The sequence below is a fragment of the Lycorma delicatula genome, chromosome 11 (assembly GCF_047948215.1).
Source record: "Lycorma delicatula isolate Av1 chromosome 11, ASM4794821v1, whole genome shotgun sequence".
Lineage (NCBI taxonomy): Eukaryota > Metazoa > Arthropoda > Insecta > Hemiptera > Fulgoridae > Lycorma > Lycorma delicatula.
Genome location: NC_134465.1, coordinates 72,968,654 through 72,980,019, shown reverse-complemented (window position 1 = coordinate 72,980,019; position 11,366 = coordinate 72,968,654). Strand labels below are relative to the sequence as shown.

At 29.7% G+C, this 11,366-nt stretch overlaps 1 long non-coding RNA gene across 5 annotated transcripts in view; it reads left to right on the top strand.

The window, feature by feature from the left end:
- Positions 1–33: 33 nt before the first annotated feature.
- Positions 34–11,366, top strand: part of LOC142332176 (uncharacterized) — a 29,620-nt gene continuing 18,287 nt past the window's right edge. The window contains exons 1-2 of one of the 5 annotated variants that reach the window (XR_012758192.1): positions 34–238; positions 2,780–3,341. This is a non-coding gene — a long non-coding RNA (uncharacterized LOC142332176). Of the gene's footprint in view, positions 239–2,779; positions 3,342–4,421; positions 4,883–7,029; positions 7,067–11,366 lie in introns of those variants that run through there. The other 4 variants (XR_012758191.1, XR_012758193.1, XR_012758190.1 and 1 more) reach the window with 4 other exon arrangements.

Genomic DNA, 11,366 nt, shown 5'->3' with positions numbered 1-11,366 from the left:
GTAGATTAATTTGTTAGTACAAATAATCTTAGTTCGAGTGCTTACTAATAGAAATAATTAGATAAGTCTACTGATTGGTTTCTGAGAATAATGAAATACTATTTTGCGCCATGGTGTTCTACTAAAAGAAAGTAATGACTTGTAGTTAATTTTCTTAATTGTACGTTGTGAATTTGTTTTTGAACCGGTTTTAAATTAACTATTTACAGTTGTACTTCATACTAATTGTGTTATCTAGGTAATATAAAACTAAGTAACTTTTAAGACGTTATGTTTATAGTTAATTTATACCTAACTTTTTGGTGTTTATTTTATCTGAAGCTTTTTTACTATTTTAATATTTTGCGGTCGTGAACAAAATTAGGTTTTATTATTGATGCTTGTAAATAATTTCCATGTTAATTATTTTTAATATTATTAAGGGAGACTGGTTATTCCTGCTGAATAACTTACCATCTTAGCTATCTGTTTTATGATTTGTTTAAAATGTTTAATACTTGTGCTTTACTTCCTCACACAAATGATTTAAATGTAAGCCTCAAAAAGTTTTGTTTAGAAACTCAAATTTGTAATAATACTATTATGAAATGCATAGTGCATTTATTCATTGTACAGGATGTAGCTAATTGGCACCTTCCTGGAGTAAATAGTAATGAGGTGGTAATTAGCTGCATAAGGCATTTTGGAAGAAAGAGTTTCATTAATTAAATAAATATTGACTCATTAATTAAAATTAAATGTAAAAAATATGGTATTTAGAGAATAAAAACTAGAATTCTGATTTTTAAAGGAAGAAAAACATTGAAGAGGTTTCTGGATGTTTTATCTTCTTTTACTGCTAAAAAGTGTTATTTGGTCTATATATATATTTGTATAAAACTAAAACACTTTAGTTTTTTATTTGTTTTATTTGTATAAAACACTAAAACTACTGTTTTTTGGTGTATTAATTTTAATTTTTTAAGTGAATATAATATGATTTTTACTTCATGATTTTTTTTCATAAACTATCATAGAATTATATATAATCCAACAGAAGAAAATGGAACATAAATGGGTGAGATCGTAGGGGTTATGTTACTTAATTGGCTTAAGTTAATGTGTAGCATTAAGTATCTTCAAAATAATTGTTTTAAACTAAATTAAAAATGACTAGTCATTATTAAAAAATATATATATATTCTTTTCAAAGTTTATTCATTGCAATGAAACGTTTTTAAATGAAATTCCTTTTATGACACTTTTACAGATAAAACATTGTCCAGTAGTATATAATTCTGAATGAGTTTGTAAATGTACTATGTTGTTTGTTTTGAAGAAGCCACTGTAAGTTATTAAAAAAAGTTATAGTTTAAAAAAGGAAATAAGTCTTAAGAATTCTTGAGAAAATTGTTTTTTTGATCAAGTTATTTTAATTTGGCATCCTAATCCGAATGAAATTATAAAGTGAATTCATCTAAAATCTTTTATTTTGATCTTCCTGATAAATTTGGTAATTACAGTCATTCAGTTAGGGTGGTTCAATTATAAATGTGTTAATCCTATTGTCAATGTAAAAAAGATGTGAACTATAATAAAATAATGTGCAGAATCAATAGCCAAGAGTGTTGTAAAAGATTGATTCAGTTTTGTTTCTGATAGCTATGGTACATTTCAAAAGTTAACATATCTTATTGTTATTTATTATTATTTTCCTATCATATCTTCATATCACCCATGTATAGTCCCAAGTTCTTTGTTTTCCAAATTCTTTCATTTCTCCCCTAAAAATTTCTTTCTTTGGTCGATTCACAGTGTTTCTTTTTCTGTTTCTCTGGAGATGTAGATTCTTCCCGCTAGTTTTCTGAAAGATTTCATTAAAAACTATTTCTTTGGAAATATTTAATAATTTGAGATCTTTATTTTGGAAATTACACTTAAATTGAACTTTTGAGTATGTTTGTTTTATAATGTTGTAGTGTTATTGACATAAATACTTTCAATATTCTAACCAGAAATTCTCTATTGAATCATATGCCTCTAGGAATTTTAGAAAAATAAATATTCCAGATGTAATTTTTTGATAAGATTATGATCTTATTTTTTTTTTTGTAAATATAAAAAGATCAGCTGTATTCAAACCAACTAATATTTTTAATTTAACAGTAATTTTCAATTTTTTATCTTTACTAGTAATAACTGTTTTTAATTGGCTTTTAAACTGAAACTGAATAACAATTTGTAATACTACTTTTTTTATCTAAAGAAAAAAAAATTTTCTAATTTTTTTCAACTGGAAATAAAGTACCAATCACTTCTGAACGGTGTAATCATTCCCAAAAATACTTATTTTTTTTTTCAAGTAAAAATATTTTCCTTAAGTATATTGCAACTACTATTTCAGTTACAATAGACTTAAATTAAGTATTACTTAGAGTAATTTAAGAAAAACTTATGGAAAGCCCACTTTACTTTTGTTATCCTTTTGAAAAACAACTTTTTTTTTTTTAATTTTTGTAATCAGCAAGGTCAGGGGGAAATGAAAACATAACTTTGTACCATATTTGGATGCCTATAAAGAAAGAATGGAGTAATACACTAATAGGCAAAATTATACTTGCATATAAGATATATTTTTTCATTAATTTTTATTATATTGAAAAAATTGTTAAGATTAAATTATAATTACACACCATAATTTTCTGTCAGGTTTTAACTTATTTAATTTTTGAGGTTAATTATATTTAGTTGAAATTATTGATTATTTAATTATTAAGTTTTTATTTTTTATATTTTCCAGACAGAAATGTTGGACTGGTATGTAAACGATTGGGTCCAGATCATAGTTCATTGTTCAGCCATCATCATCAACAATAAAACCATTATCAAAATGGAAAATAACCATTACCATTTACAGTAAGCCACATGAATATAAAAAAAATACAATTTTAGAAGGGATTCTAGAGAATGTCCTACAAAAAGCAGAACATTATTCTTACGATTCTTACATTTGGCCTACATCGGATACAGGTTCTGACCTCCAGCATGACAACTCTGCAGCCCTGAAATTATGGATCCTTACAGGTGGTTTAAAGTTATTTTGTACTAATTATAAATTGAAGGGGGATTCAAGTTATTGATGAAGCCATTATCAAAGTGCCATTGATGATGTAAAAGTATTTTTAAAAATTCAAATCTAATGATGTTTTGATCTCATTGAATCAACTCTTCTCATACACTCGTATCTTTTTACTCCAATTATTATTTTCCTGTTGAATCGACAAAGATGTTGAATATCATTACATATGAAGTTTTATTGAAAGTAGCTAGAATATGTGTATTCTTCAGATTTACGATTAATTGTAAGTATCAGATTAGAAAGCATCATAGATATAAAATATTAATTAGAAGTAGATTTGTATCTATTGTTACAAATCTTAGAATTCCTGTTTATGGTCTCTTTAGAGTACAAGATTCACTAGAGTCAATATATGAACTTCCCTTGCATAATACATAAGTTTTTTTTGAAGGCAGATTGTATTTATGTTCATAGTGGAGTACACACTGCGGTGCATTCATGTCATTAAAATGAAAAAAAAAAATTCTTTTGAGCTTCTGGCTTGTCGTTATTTAGTTGAAAAGCAAGTAAATTATAAATTAGATTTATTTATTTTTTTTAATAAAAAAAATTGAACTAAACGGAAGCCGCCATCGCTCTGGTACCCACTACATATATACTTTGTACATTAAAAATTATTTTTTGTGACGCATGGAGGTAAATTGTTATTCCAAACAAAAAAAAAAATTGTTTAAAAAATATTATTTATGACAATCATTACATTTTAGAATACTTACAAAGTGTTAATCACAAACACGCAGTTGACACTCGGTGCAGTTTTTGCACTTCTTTGTTTTTTATAGTTAATTTATAACATGTGGCAAGCAAGAATCTGTGAACTTTTTCCTCCCTATTGTGTCTTGCTCAACAGATGAACCAGCAACTTCTGTAGATATTACTTGATGACCTGTGGTGGTCTCAATTGCAATTTTTGTAGTGGAAATGTGCATCAGTTGGGCATTTGACTTGCGAGCTTCAATCATTGATTTGACTAGTTTTAATGACATTCGGTTATTTTTGGTGATAACATTTTATTATTTTCACAATAATTTCTGTGCCATGAGTGAACTTATGTATCGCATGTTGAAGAACTTAGCCATCGGCCATCTTCAACATTGGTGTTTAATGGTGTATACCTTCTTAGCATTTGGTCCATAGTGTCAACGCCAGTTTTATATTTATTGTAGTAACTGATGGTATCAGGTTTCTTTTTCAAATTGTTACTCACAGCCATATTCGAATACATGGTTGATATAAAAATTACGGCTTTATTTTTCTTTGGGACAAAGAGGACATAGTCAGTATGTTGTGAAAACCAAAAACAGTCGTAGTTCTCTCGGAGCCATGATATAGGTATATGGTGTTTATTTTTTTTTATTGTGCCATAAATTGTGAGATTCTACGATAGCAAGTGCTTGGCAAGAGGCAAAGTTGTGAAAAAATTGTCCATGTAGATGTTTTTCCCACTTCCTCTATACACAGATGCAAGTTCATTTACCACTTTCTCTCCCTGATATTTTTTTTTTGTTATTTGCTTTGCCAGTGTAAATTATGCCATGCAAAGGATACTCATTTTTCAGCATCGCAAATCCATCTAATTTTGATTCCATACACAGCTAGCTTCAAAGGCATATATTGGGTAAATCCTGTGCAACCTCAAAAAGTTTAATGCTGCTCATCAATCATTAAATTCTCCATAGGCTTAAACATCTGAGATACATTTGCATTGAGCATTGTTCACCGATCACGAATTGGAGCTGCCTTAACTTCTTTTTTGCGTTGACTGCAAGTATTACTGTCATCAAATGTTATTAATTAATCTTAACTGGTCTTTGTGTTTCTACAGCAATTTTATTTTCCTAGAATTACACAGATACTCAATAACGATGTTGACATATAAAAATAAACAAAAAGGAAACACTTTCTATTATTGAAATATAAAAAATTGGAATATAACAGTAAGAAGGTACCCGGGTACGAAACAACATTGGTAAAGTTGGGTATGAACATAAGGGTTAAGGGTGTAAGTAGGAGGTTACAGAATTAATGGAGCAAGAAGGGATTTGAATCTCCCTCTACTAGATGATATTTTTATTTTTCTGAAAGTAAAAATTCATTTTGAGAAAGAAAATTGAATATTGGTGTACATATCTGTATGTATTTTTACGCTGTCCAAAAAAGAGTGTAATGTAAACATCTGTTCCACCGTAGCAATTCCGCAGTCGAACCGATTTAGATGTCCTACTTGGAATCCTTATTTTACCGGGAGTGCATAGGTTATATATATATAATGTTTAAAAAAATTTGAAAAAAGAGGCATTTTATTTATAACAGTTATTTTATTTAATATTTTAGATATTGCAAATAATTGAAAGCAAATTTATCTTTGCAATAGATTTAAGACATAAGTATACTGCTTAGAAGTCAAGCTGTTTTACAACTAATGTATCCTTTCAAATTTATCTTGTTCTTCAATGAAATTGATCGTGGTTTAAGGGACGATAGTACACAAAATTTAGTAATAATATAATAATAATTTTGTCCCCCAAAAGATTATCTTTCACGTATTTTAGTATTATCTCTGAACAATTTAAATATGAATGTCTGTAAATAGTTTGAGTTGGTCGTTCGTTTGTTGTTTGGTTAATTACAATGTCTGACTAGACATTTCCTGCACTATTTCTTCTTCAGTACAGTTAAGAAGATCACGGCAAACAACAACTCCTCTAGATGAATTAAGTGTACTATGCAGTTGGACAGTAACCGCAAATTCACCGATCTTCTTCAACGCCTGGACTTTCTGGCTTTGCATGTCGTTTATAGTTTCGACATGTAATCCGTTAAACGTCTTACGGATTTCCTTGACAGGACCACCAGCACAATTTGTAATCTCTAGCAATTAAGAATGGACTTACCTTTTGGAAGTTACCATTCTCTTTTGTAATGACCAAAAATCTTGGTTTGGGAACATTATTTCCAAACAAAGCTTTTTTTCTTACTTTTTTCCTCTTCGCTTGTGGCTAATCGGCGGTTTCTAAACGAGGGTGTTTACGTGCACCCTCTGCCACGTTAGTTGGTTCAGGAAAATTCATGAACATTGATCCCTTCTGTAGCAAGGCTAGCCGCCGGGGTACACCCCCACTCCAGGGCTACTAACCTTGGAGGTCCGATCCGGTACTCCAGTGGAACCGGCATATGTCCTGGCAGAGAGTGGATGCGCAGTCTCTGCACTGACTCCAGGCTCCTACTCACCGAAGCTTTCAGAGCTCCCATGCACCGACATACATGGGCACCATTGCTACATGCTTGCCATCGCAGGGGGCATGTGGACAACGGAAGGGTCTCCGTTACACCTGCAATAACATTGACCCTGGCCGCCACATCGCCAGCTCTAAGAGTGGTATAAATCCATTTCCAAAATCGTTTGTTATTCCATTTCCTGCAGGTAGCCAAAAATCCAGTCCGTTTAGTGACCTGAAGTTGGAACCAGGTCAAACTTAACAAAGCATAACCGAGGAATTTACTCGGAACCCCGTTAGCCAGCTATATGTGATGTACAAAGGTACAGCTGTTGCCGCCCTGGACGTGGAACATAGATGTTGTGTTCCGGACGTGGGGATTATCTACCTCAGGGCCATTTACTTCTTTTTTTGCATATAATACACAAACCATTTCAAAGCTAGACTTCTAATTTCAGTACTGTACATTTTAAATAAAGGCGAATTTGATGACTTTCAAATGTTATAAATAACAAAAAATAATACAGAAACAAGCATTGCAAATTCATTACTAACCCTCCTGAGTCCCAAATTACACAAGTAAATTTTTGGATAAAACCTAACCAACTTTTTTTAATTACTTTCTCTAGAAATTAAAAAAAAAAAAACAAAGTAAAGTTGGCCAATAGTTGCCAACCACATCTAAAGAGCCTGATTTATCAACTGGAACAATTTCTGCAGATTTCAGGGTGTAAGTAAAGTTACGAATTACAAGACTACTATTGTTTATAGATAAGATAGGAATACTTGAACAGAGATTTCCTTAACACAAGCAGAACAGATCTTACGGTACCTGGTTTTAAGAGACTATATATATATATATATATATATAAAGCTCATAATAGCTAATAGCATTTAAAGAATGGGAGAATTAGTGATCATGATAATTCTGCATCATTCTATCATTCACAGTACCAGTGCTGCTGATAACTTTATTAGATACTACAACAAAGTATTCATTAAAAAAATATTACCATTTATACATATTTTTGATAGTTTATTTGTAATAGATATACCAATATACTGGTTTATAATTCTCCACTATCTTTTGGTAGGTAATTCCCTCATTTTTATAATATTGTTTTTTAGCTGCCATAATCCACACATCTATTTTTTTCTAATGTTGATCCCTGGCAATGCAATCTATAATTGAATTTCAAATTAACTAGAACAAAGTAGATTTGGTAAAGAACATCTAGTGGAAAAAACTTTCCTTATATGAAACTATATGCAAATCCCATGAATTTAAAAAACCATCAACCCATGAAGTTAAGTTAAGTTGCAATATTTTTTTCAATATGAGATTAACTTGATTGGAATCAGGAAGAAGATCTTTCAAAATCAGACATTTTGCTTATTCCAGCTACAGACATCGAGAATGTAGAATGCTGTTTTAACCAAACCTTCTCCTTTCAGAATATGTTCCAGCCAGTTAGTTAGCTCTCTTATTTTGAATATTTTTCTGATTAAGCTTCTATTCTTGTAAGCAACTGGCTTGTTAAATCTTCATTTTCCAGTCCATCTGTTCATTTCCTCCATTCTCATCCATCTCCATTCTCCTTCTTACAGATACTCTAGCCCCTTTTTTCCCATTCCTGTAGTGTCCACGTTTCATATGCTTATGGTAGCACATACAAACATACCTAATTAAGCATCAATATTTTTTTACTTGTTCACCTGTGTTTTTTGTAGATACTCATGGCTTATTTTTTCCTAAATTCATTAGTTTTGTTTTTTTAACACTGTCACTATTCTGCAATAACGTATTCTAATTTTGCATATCATATGCTTCATATAAAAAAAAAATTGTACAATCACTGTAAACATTTTACAGTTTTCCTTTCTCCTAGATTTATTCTTTCATCTTATATAGCATTTTTGGTCATATCTTCCAACTACATAAAAAAAGGAAACGTCCTTGCTTATTTCTCTTACTAGGTTAAACTTAATTTGAGCATCCTTGATTTTAATAACCAACTCCCGATTCAGCTGCAATTCTCTAATGTTATTTGTACTAGTTTTTCTATTTAACACAGTATGCTTAGTCCTTTACCTCTTACTATATACCTATTACCAATAGTTTTGATTATCCTAATCACATCTGCAGTACCTCTATTCCTTGTAAATCTATTTTGTTTTTTATAGTCGTGTGCTTCATTTTTTTTTACTCTGTGTTTCTGTTCAAGAGAAGATTAAAACTTAATCTTCTTTTACGCTTCTTGGAAATTGAATCGTGATTGTTTTAAGAAAATCTGATTACATCCCACAGTTATAAATTGCATTATGTAATTTTTTTATCTCCTGAAATCCTTTAAAACTTATTTATTTAACTTTACTTCAGCATCACTTATTTTGATGCTGATAAAACTTCCAATTTTGGTTTTGCTGCTTCTATAGAAGACCATTTGGCTTCATTCTGACTTCCTTCTGATTATCTTGACGCTCCTTTTTTGGGGTTTTGTTACAGAAAAACACTGGCGTTATTGCCCGGGATTATCTTGACAAGGGACGTACAATATTCATGGACCAGTTTTACAGCTCTACAGCTGTTTTGATTTGTTATGGCAGCGACAGAGTAAAGCTGGATGTCCTATTGGAAAGAGCTGCGAAAAATAAATTTACTAAAAAGAAACTAGTCTGTTTACACGATAAAAAAATCATCTCCTGTGTGTCAAATGGAAAAACACTAGAAATATATTAGCCTTATCTTCAGTTAACAAAGTGAAGTACATGTGCATTCTAAGGGGACACATTTTAGTTTTTGATTTCAAAAACAAAAAAACTGGATTTTTCCATTATTTATGTCAATTGCCAATGCCTTTATTTTATACTGGATGACAATCACCCTTGAGGCATAAATGTCACTTTAGAAAAAAGAACTATTTTAACTGAAATATATGTTTTTGCAACTTTATATAATGTTACTTTCAGTACATCTTCCCGTTATTACATACTTTATCTCCTGTAGTTGTTAACTAAATACATACTTTCTGATCTTATTTTACATTGTTGTAAATCATTTGCAGTAACTACTTAGGGCATTGTCATTTCTATAAGTATGTGTCCATGAGTCTTTTATATTCATATTACATTTATTATCACAAAATAACTTTGAAAAGTATGAATGAAATAATTTTGTAATAAATAAGTATCAGTCGTTCAACAGAGTTAATTTCAGACCCAATTTGTCATTGGAATGCCAAATATTTAGTAAATTCTCTGTCCGGAGTAAAATGTTATGATACAGAATAATTTTTTATATCACTACCAAACAGTTTTTTTTTTTATAACACAAATGTTTGGTGATCAATCCAAAAATGAGTGGCTTAAAATTAATGTAAAAATTTTTGTATTGTAAAAATATATTGAAAAACCTATGCAGTACAAAAATTATACATTAATTTTAAGCCACTCATTTTTGGATTGATCACCAAACACTTGTGTTATAAACAAAAAAAACTGTTTGGTAGTGATATAAAAAATTATTCTGTATCATAACATTTTACTCCGGACAGAGAATTTACTAAATATTTGACATTGCAATGACAAATTGAGTCTGAAATTAACTCTGTTGAATGACTGATATTTATTACAAAATTATTTCATTCATACTTTTAAATAAAATGAATTTAAAAAAAATTGATTTAAGTTGTTCAAATGTTCCCGAATTGTGTAGATGTTCATACTTAAACTAGTATATGGTATTACAGGTAATAATGTAGTTGATGTAAATTATTAAATTTTGTAAGGCCAATATCTGAAACCTAACAATTTTCTTTTTTGCAAGATTGTTTTTATTTTCTGTTTAAGATTCCCTTCAACTCTTATTTTTATTTGGTACTTAAATTATACAAAATATTTCATTTCTGACTTGGGTGGTAATTTTTAGTTGTCTTTTGTGGAGTCCCTCTTATAATATTATGAACCGTGAAAACTTTTGTTTGCAAAACATATTTAAAATAAGTTTGTTTTTTATTTATCAACTACAAGTATTTTCTTTGCTTTTGATGATATTGTTTGCTAAGATCCTTAGCGACCAAAATATGCCAAAAGCATCTAGGGAAATTATATTCAGAGTTACAGAGTTCAGAGTTTATTTAATGATATATCAAGTCTTTTTTTACATTTGTATCAATTTTAGTTTTTAACAAAAGAGGTAATTTACAATTTTTTTCTCTTCAAAAAACAAAATTACCATTTATAATACTTTTAAAAAGGTACGTTCATTATAAATATTTCATGTTATAACGGCAGGCTGTTGTTATAACATGAAATAACAGACTATTAACAATTTAATAATGTAAAATGATTTAAGCTTGTTATTTCACTGCTTATTATTTTACATCAAAAATAATTTTTTGAAGCAAAGCTGCTTAATGCAGGCTTTTGGATGGGGGAGTCAACTGAGAAAAAAAACGAGTATCTGTTAAATATTATCAAAAATATATTAAGTCGCTATAAAAAGATTGTTATATCAATATCATTTTTTCTTTCAGAAAGCCTGTAGTTTTATTATTATTATTGACTTTGCAGATAATTATTTTTCAGGATATTGTAACTATAAAAATGAGTTGTATTAGTTTCCCATTATCATCGTTGAACCACGAAGAACCGGTTGATGCGGAAGTAGTATTTTGAGTCAAAAATACTGTTAAGAGAAATTAGAATGAATGAATCAATACATATGAAGTAATTCAACCAAAATATTTTTGTGGCTTCATTATTTATTTTTTATTTTATTTTTTTTTTTTATAAGTTATTCCCTAACATATTGCAGTCCAAAACATGTATTTTTCTATTCTTATCCCAGCCTGCTTGTGACTGGTGGCCATGCTTGTTTAGCAGCACGTACTCATTTTTGGCTGTGCAGACATTAGCATAATTTAATGTTTTTGGACTGGATTATGCCTAAACATTTCTTTTTCATTAAATTCTTCTCTTTAATTTTTGGGGTCCTTTATATTAAAACCCTTTAATTAAGTCTAATAAGT